Source organism: Pristiophorus japonicus, unplaced genomic scaffold (genome assembly GCF_044704955.1).
Source record: "Pristiophorus japonicus isolate sPriJap1 unplaced genomic scaffold, sPriJap1.hap1 HAP1_SCAFFOLD_35, whole genome shotgun sequence".
Classification (NCBI taxonomy): Eukaryota; Metazoa; Chordata; class Chondrichthyes; family Pristiophoridae; genus Pristiophorus; species Pristiophorus japonicus.
The window spans coordinates 8,436,269-8,445,589 of NW_027253324.1; the positions used below are offsets into that span (position 1 = coordinate 8,436,269).

The 9,321-nt window shown below is 45.8% G+C and overlaps 1 non-coding gene across 1 annotated transcript; it reads right to left on the bottom strand.

Annotated features, from left to right (window-relative positions):
* Positions 1-4,640: 4,640 nt before the first annotated feature.
* On the bottom strand, positions 4,641-4,713 carry trnak-cuu (transfer RNA lysine (anticodon CUU)). The gene has a single exon. It is a non-coding gene; the product is annotated as a tRNA-Lys (tRNA).
* Between the last annotated feature and the right edge of the window lie 4,608 nt (positions 4,714-9,321).

The following is a 9,321-nucleotide window of genomic DNA, read 5'->3' on the forward strand; positions in this document are numbered from 1 at the left end:
CCTCCGCCACGATCTCTCACCGTTCCTCCACCACGACCTCTCACCGTTCCACCACCACGACCTCTCGTCACTCCTCCACCACGACTTCTCACCGCTCCTCCACCACGACCTCTCACCGCTCCTCCACCACGATCTCTCACCGTTCCAACACCACGATCTCTCACCGCTCCTCCACCACGACCTCTCACTACTCCTCCACCACGACCACTCACCGCTCCTCCACCACGACCTATCATCGCTCCTCCACCACGACCTCTCACCGTTCCTCCACCACGATCTCTCACCGTTCCTCCACCAAGATGTCTCACCGTTCCTCCACCACGATCTCTCACCGTTCCTCCACCACGATCTCTCACCGTTCCTCCACACTGACCTTCGAGTTCCTCCGCTGTACCTGGGTCCCGCCGATGTTCCTGCCCATGCACCAAACGGCGACCTGGGTTTTTATGACGTGCAGCAGAGCAGGTCTCCAGCTTTCCTCGTTAACCCTTGCCACTGGACCAAGACCTCGCTCTGTCAAGCCCGTGTGGAGGCTGGTGTGCAATGGTCACACCACATGAAAACCATCCACCCACAGGCATCTTCCACCCTTTGATTGGAGTTCAGGACTGCAACATCGGGTCCTTCATTGAAACACCTGTTAACCCATGTGGAAGTAAGCCTTCCTCGTTCGAGGATCCACCTATGATGACGATGATGATGATGTGTGGGACCTTTCCAAATGCCTGCTGGAAACCATCAGATTAAATCTAGTAAGACCCGTCCCTTGATTCAGTTTTCACTGACCTTGCCTTAGGAAGGCTATATTGGCTTTGGAGGGAGCACTGTGTCTGTTTCCCATAATGATACCTGGATTCCAAGGTTTACATTAAGATATGAGATTACACCCACTGGAAATTACATGGTCGAGCCGTGATTTGATCAACATTTTCAAGATAATAAGGGAGCAGATAGATTAGGTGGAGAGAAATGATTCCCGCTGGTTGGGGAGTACCAGACTAGGGGCCATAGTCAAAACATTAGAGCCAGACGTTTCAGGAGTGAAATTCGGAAACATTCCTACACACACATGGTGGGAGAGGAATGGAACTCCCTTCTGCAAAGGGCAGTTGGTGCGGGGTCAGTTGTTCATTTTACATCGCATTTTGACCAAAATTATTATGGAATATGGGCCAAAGGTGGGTATATGGAGTTTCGTCACAGATCAGCCATGATCACATTGAATGGCGGAACCGGCTCGAGGGGCTGAATGGCCTCCTCCTGTTCCTGTGTAACAGGCTCGAGGGGCTGAATGGCCTCCTGCTGTTCCTGTGTAACAGGCTCCAGGGCCTGAATGGCCTCCTCCTGTTCCTGTGTAACAGGCTCGAGAGGCTGAATGGGCCTCATCCTGTTCCTGTGTAACAGGCTCGAGGGGCTGAATGGGCCTCCTCCTGTAACTGTGTAACAGACTCGAGGAGCTGAATTGGCCTCCTCCTGCTCCTGTGTAACAGGGTCGAGGGGCTGAATGCGCCTCCTCCTGTTCCTGTGTAACAGGCTGAAGGGGCTTAATGGGCCTCCTCCTGTTCCTGTGTAACAGGCTCGTGGGGCTGAATGGAATCCTCCTGTTCCTGTGTAACAGGCTCGAGGTGCTGAATGTGCCAACTCCTGTTCCTGTGCAACAGGGTCGAGGGGCTGAATGGGCCTACTCCTGTTCCTGTGTAACAGGCTCAAGGGGCTGAATGGACCTCCTCCTGTTCCTGTGTAACAGGCTCAAGGGGCTTAATGGGCCTCCTCCTGTACGTGTGTGTAAGGTCTGGGAAACAAAGGGAGGTGATATGATAAAACATAAACTAAATTGTATTATGTTAAAAGGGTAGTCGAAGGATAGAGTGATTTACACACATAAATCTTTGAAGCTGGGTAGATAAGTTGCTAAGTTGTTTAAAAACAATACAGGGCCCTTGGCTTTATATGTCGTGAAATGGAGGACACCAGCGAGGAAGTTATACCATAACTTTTCAATCCCGGTTTAGGTCTCAGTTGGAGAACTGTTTACAGTTCTGAGCACCACAATTTAGGAAGGATATCAAGGCATTGGAGAGAACGTAAGAAATATATAAGAAACATTTTCTGTTGTTGTTGAAGACACAAAAACAGGCATTCATCGAGAATCAACCTGCAGGTGACCACAGATAACTAAAGAGAGCCAGAGAGACTGACAGAATCGGGAAACACCGGCAAATAGACAAGAGATATTGACAAGGACTGAAAGAACTTTGCGATCAGAAAATTGACGGCCCAGCTGTGGTTAATGACACGGCTTTTGATGATTGATCTCCTTACAAGCCTTGAAATTCAGGAGAACCGGTTTCGTGGTATGAAGCTCGAGATAAACCCACGGGGCGATGCTAACAGGCGCCTGGCAGCAAGCAGCGACCGGAAGATGCTACTTTAGCAGGCCCGGCTCATTGAGTCGGCATAGTATTAGACTTTTAATCTCCGGGTCATGGGATCGAGCCCCATGTTGGGTGAATTATTTTCCTTCAACTTTTATGGTGCTTTCACAGGAAAACATCATTAATGAACCCACAAACTTCTTTTGCACAATGAAAGAAATGCGAACTGAGGGAGAGTTGTTCATTTGATCATTTGTTCTGTATAAGAACACAAGAACCAGGCACAGTAGTCGGCCATTTGTCCCTTCGAGCCTGCCTTCTTTTGCACTGAAACAAATTATAACCGTGTTTTTAAATTAGCGAGATATTAAAAGGGCACATTTCAATGTTTCACAAAACCATTCCTTTCGCTACAGCCACCCAGGATCGATTCCCGGTTTGAGAGGTAACTTTGATATCGTTGTTTGTCATTGAAGTGGGGTCATTTTATTAAGTTCGATGGATCTCCCAAAGCACTTGAGAGTGGTGTCCAAACAAATGAGTTTGTAATTAAAAACACTGAATGTCAGGAGCTGGATTTGAACCCACACCACCAGAAGAGACTGTGAACAGAACACAGCAACTTAGACCGGTTGGCCATCCTGACTGTTAGATACTCCAGTTGCATGTTATTACTCTGGAATGTTTCAGACCGGACACTTGTTCAGTGTTACTATAAGGACCAATGATAGGGATATTCTCTCCCCCATGGTTTTCCTGAGCATGTGCTCGGCGTCTGGGGCTTTGGTCCGGGTCCGAGGTAGCTTGCATCATGTGACAATGCACACCGGACTGCTCTTGTTCCATTTTATCGCACATTAGTTTTTGGTTCAAAAAATATATCAGAAAGAGGACATGAACCCACATCTTCAGAGGAGACAGTGACCTGAACACAGAACCTTAGACCGCTCGGCCATCCTGATTATTCAGTGCTTTGTGTGGCCACTTGCAGATTGATTTTGAACTTTTGTGTCCTGTCACATGAAATAAATGAGGGCAGCAGGCTTGTCTCTGCCTGACACCGGGGAAACAGTGAGACAGACATTGCATCGTGTTCAGGTTTAATCACAGCAATATCCGCAGTCAGGAGCTGAAAAGGACGAAGAGCTGAAAAAACACAAGAAAAAAGCTAAGAAATGTCAGCAATTTTGGTAAACTCTTGAATGTGTTTCCTGCTCGTTTAGTGATGCGGTGCTCACAGAGGGAGCCCGGATGCAGAAAGTAAATCTTTCATTCAAAATCTTTAAAATAATGACATGCAACAAATTAAACTGTGTGTCGGGGGATGGGGATGGGTGAAGGTTATTTGTTTTATTCCCCATTCATTAACCGACAGCGTTGTTTTGTAGAATTGATACTGAGGGACAGTGGAAACTTCAATAACTGAACTTTAACTATTTAAGGATTTTGAATCATTGATGAAGTTTTCTCCCCTTACTGACTTTACTCACTCTGTATGTTGGAGACTGGTTTAAAATGTTCAGTGCTCATGCGAAAAGGAACCGGGGGCGAATTTTGTTCAATTATTTCACAGCAAAAATAGTCTCCAAAATAATGTTTCCACCCGTGCTCGAACGGGTTACCTTTCGGGTGTGAGGCAAAACTGACAACCGCTACACTACAGAATCACTGTGGGTAACGTAATCTTAGGAATATAACCAGAGCTTTAACCGACACAGCTGGCCGAAACGTCAGGAGCTGGTTTTCCGAGAATAGAATGAAGGTGCTATATTTAAGAAGGCTGTGAGTGTGGCAGGAATTGATCTCGTGTTTCCCAGACTTCACCCATAGGAACAGGAGATGGTCATTTAGCACCGAGTGGTTAGGATCTGGGATGCACGTCTTGAAAGGGCGGTGGAGGCAAATTCAATCTTATCTTTCAGACGGGAGTTGGATAAATTTCTGAAGGAAAAACAATTGCAGGGCTAAGGGGAAAGGGTGGGGGAGTGGAACTCGCTGAGAGTCGGCACGGGCTCGTTGGGCCGAATGGCCTTCCGTGCTGTAACCATTCCATGATTCGATAAGTTATTGGCACATTTCATAGTGTGAGTGGGAGCACAACATTGCAAAGGGACATGGATTGAGTCAGCAAAACTAGAGGCATCTGATTCAGGAGATTCGCGGGCGTGGAAATTTCGGAGTTTAATGACTTTGAAAGGAACATTTTTGTTTTGTGCCGTTTCGGTCAGAGGTTTTCCATGAAAGCAACATGAAATGAAAAGAAATCGCCCAACGTGGGGCTCGAACCCACGACCCTGAGATTAAGAGTCTCATGCACTTCCGACTGAGCTAGCCAGGTTTCGGACCAACGCACGTTTTTATCACTCATTGCAGCCAAGCGCCTGTTGGCTCTGCCCCAGATGTTAAAACTTGCAGTTGAAGAACTGACAGGGTCTTCTTCAATGGTGGACCAGGCTCGAGGGGCCGAATGGCAAACTCTGGCTCCTAATCCGTATGTGTTTATGTTTACGTCTTTATGCGGAGCTCCTTCAGGGTGAACGAGCCAAAGGAGGACAGCGGAAAAGTTACAAGGACACCCTCAAAGCCTCCCTGGTAAAGTGCAACATCACCACTGACACCTGGGAGACCCTGGCCGCAGACAGCCCGAGCTGGAGAAAGTCCATCCGGGAGGGCGTTGAGCTCTTTGAGGCTCGATGCAACGATAATGAAGAGACCAAGCGCAGGCAGCGGAAGGAGCACGCGGCACACCAGTCCCAACGACCCCTTCCCTCGACGTATGTCTGTCCTACCTGTAACAGGATCTGTGGCTCTCATATCGGACTGTTCAGCCATCAAAGGATTCACTTTGGGAGTGGAAGCAAGTCCTCCTCGATCCCGAGGGACTGCCTCTGATGGTGTCGATGATTTGCGTGTGAGGCGAACGTGTTAACCGCGACACTGCGGAAACATCTCCACTTTCAGCACCAGATTACCAGAATAAAACCCAATGTGAACGGGAGAAAATTTCCTCTTATGCTCAGACCAAAATATATCATATGACAATAGAATTTTATGAATTAATAAATGATGTTTAAATCAATGCTTCTATTTTTTTTACACAGTAGATGCACCAAGATGTGTAAAAGAGATGAACTATTTTTTTTATAAGGTTTTGAATTAAAAGTACAATTTCCCTGACCGGGAATCGAACCCGGGTCGCAGCCGTGAGAAAGCAGCTCCGTAACACAGGACTCTGTGCTCTACGGGCTGTTCCCAAGGGCACACACCGAGACAGACATCACCTGCTGCTGGAGGGCCATCAACTCAGTCAAAGATGCTCTTTGGTCTTGCCGAAACTTGCTGGTCTTCCAGAGCAAGGAGATGTCCACCTCTGCGTGTTGCAGACTGGCGCAATCCAATATCCAGGATTACGTGCTGAGGGACGCACTTAAAAGTGGTGCAGTTGCCGAAAAGGCAGGGTGGGGAAGGGCCACAGTTTAAAGCCCTTCTGACACGGTAAACCCCGAGCCAGGAATCAATATAAAACTCCCCTCGGGCCGTACTTGTAACTTCTTTATTGTGTACATGGAGCACCATGATCTGTAAACACATCTGTAGTGCCATGTACAATGTAAGGTCTGTTTCGTGATGCACGTTGAAAAAAAGTGTAAATGTATCGTTACCCATTCCATGTACTGTACAGTGACACGTGTGATGTAATTTGTTGAATGTACTACAAGGTATCCCGTATTGTACCGAATTGTACTGGAACTGAAAAGCAAGGGAATATATCGACAGGAACTGCCGTCAGAACCCAAATGTAGTGTATGGGATTACTGACCGCAGCTAAATGTACTGAACTGCTTTTGAATGTACTGTACAAATTTTTATATGAATAAAGTATTTTTTTAAAGAAAAAAATATTCTCTGCCTGACACCGGGGAAACAGTGAGACAGACCTTGGAGCAAGGGTCTGGTTATTGCCAAACAGCAAAAGAAATATTAATTCTGGAAGAACAATATCCGAACGAACAGTGACCCCGACGTGATTTAAACACGTAACCTTCGGATCTAAAGTCAGACAAACTACCGTTGCACCATGAGACCTACATAGCGTGTTGGAGATGTTCCTCTATATGAAGGTTCTGTAATACAAGGGTCTTTAAAATCTCCGTCCATTCCCACCACGTATCACAAGCAGCACTCACCTGACAGGCACCGTATGGTTTCTTCTTAAAGTTTTCTCTTGCTTTCACGGGAAACCATCATTAATTAACCCCTCACCTTCTTTTGCACAATCAAACAAATGCTAACTCAGGAACATTCCGTACTTCAATCATTTGTCCTGTGCTTTGCATCTTAACTCGAAAAGCATATCTCATTTTACTCACTGTGTGAAAGCTTTCTGGTTCAAAATCTTGATTGCCGATTACACCACGAATCTGGGGCAACTTTTTTCAAATTTAACAGCACCGGTTATTCCTACCATGCACACAAAATACAATCAGTAGTGAAGATAAAATCCCAACATGCGCATTTTCAGATTCAACGCAGTAGCATTTCAAATAATGTGAAAGAATTTTACACTGGAAAGATTTGCAAGTGTTGCTTGTATTTGTGTCTTTAATTCAACTTTGTGGCGTCTGACTCCCGTTCATGCCACTGCTGAATAAGAAAGGAGGGTTTGACATTGACCAGACTGCACTGCCCCTGATATTTGTGAGCTCATCCTTTATATTCAGTGGTTTCTCGCTCTTTGATGGGCTGCAGTGTAGCGGATATCACGTTGGCCTCACATTGAGTAATGTTGAGAGGGAAGACTCATCAGGGGAGGGCAGCAGCAGCCAAGTTCATGGCACCGTGGCTGGCTCTGCTACACAGGAGGGCAGGAAAAAGAGTGGGACAGCGATAGTGATAGGGGATTCGATTGTAAGGGGAATAGATAGGCGTTTCTGAGGCCGCAACCGAGACTCCAGAGGGTATGTTGCCTCCCTGGTGCAAGGGTCAAGGATGTCTCGGAACGGGTGCAGGACATTCTGAAAATGGAGGGTGAACAGCCAGTTGTAGTGGTGCACATTGGTACAAAAGATTTAGGTAAAAAAAGGGATGAGGTCCTACGAGATGAATTTAAGGAGCTAGGAGCTAAATTAAAAAGTAGGACCTCAAAAGTAGTAAACTCGTGATTGCTACCAGTGCCACGTGTTATTCAGAGTAGGAATTACAGGATAGCTCAGATGAATACGTGGCTTGAGCAGTGGTGCAGCAGGGAGGGATTCAAATTCCTGGGGCATTGGAACCGGTTCTGGGGGAGCTGGGACCAGTACAAACCAGACGGGCTGCACCTGGGCAGGTCCGGAACCAATGTCCTAGGGGGAGTGTTTGCTAGTGCTGTTGGGGAGGAGTTAAACTAATATGGCATGGGGATGGGAAGCAATGCAGGGAGACAGAGGGAAACAAAATGGAGACAGAAACAAAAGACAGAAAGGAGATGAGTATAAGTGGAGGGCAGAGAAACCCAAGTCAAAAACCAAAAAGGGCAACTGTGCAGCAAAATTCTAAAGGGTCAAAGTGTAATAAAAAGGCAAGCCTGAAAGCTCGGTGCCTCAATGCGAGGAGTGTTCAGAACGCAGGAGAGGGCTCTGAGCTAGTTAGCGTGGGTGAGAGCACAGATAAACAGGACCTCAAGAAAGAATGCAAAAGGCAGGAGGCAACAGAGCAGAGTAGCACTGGTGTAAGTATAAACCACAAGGTGATAGGAAGGGACAATATGTATGAATATAAAGGGGCTGCAGGAGGGGTCAATACAAAAAATCATGGTTTAAAAACTAGTATTAAACGATCTACCTAAACGCACGCAGCATTCAAAATAAAGTAAATGAGTTGACGGCACAAATCATGACAAATGGGTATGATTTTGTGGCCATTACAGAAACTTGGTTGCAGGGTGGTGAAGACTGGGAATTAAACATACAGGGGTAGCTGACAATTCGGAAAAATAGACAAGAAGGGAAAGGAGGTGGGGTAGCTCTGTTAATAAAGGATGATATTAGGGCAGTTGTGAGAGTTGATATTGGCTCTAATGAATACAATTTTGAAACATTGTGGGTGGAGATTACAGATAATAAAGGGAAAAAGTCACTGGTGGGCGTAGTTTATAGGCCCCCAATTAATAACTTGACGGTGGGGTGGGCAATAATCAAGGGAATAATGGAGACATGTGAAAAAGGAACGGCAGTAATCATGGGGGATTTTAACCTACATATTGATTGGTCAAATCAAATCGCACGGGGTAGCCTGGAGGAGTAATTCATAGAATGCATACGGGATTGTTTCTTAGAACAATATGTTACAGAACCGACAAGGGAGCAAGCTATCTTAGATCTGGTCCTGTGCAATGAGAAGGAATAATAAACGATCTCCTAGTAAAAGATCCTCTCGGAATGAGTGATCACAGTATGGTTGAATTTGTAATATAGATTGAGGGTGAGGAAGTAGTGTCACAAACGAGCGTACTATGCTCAAACAAAGGGGACTACAGTGGGATGAGGGCAGAGTTGGCTAAAGTAGTTGGGAACACAGACTAAACGGTGGCACAATTGAGGAACAGCAGAGGACTTTTAAGGAGCTCTTTCACAATGCACAACAAAAATATATTCCAGTGAAAAAGAAGGGCAGTAAGAGAAGGGATAACCTGCCGTGGATAACCAAGGAAATAAAGGAGAGTATCAAATTAAAAACCAATGCGTATAAGGTGGCCAAGTTTAGTGGGAAACTAGAAGATTGGGAAAATTTTAAACGACAGCAAACAATGACTAAGAAAGCAATAAAGAAAGGAAAGATAGATTACTAAATTAAACTTGTGCAAAACTTAAAAACAGATAGTAAAAGCGTTTACCCATATATAAAACGGCAAAGACTGACTAAAGTAAATGTTGGTCTCTCAGAAGATGAGAAGGGGGATTTAAAA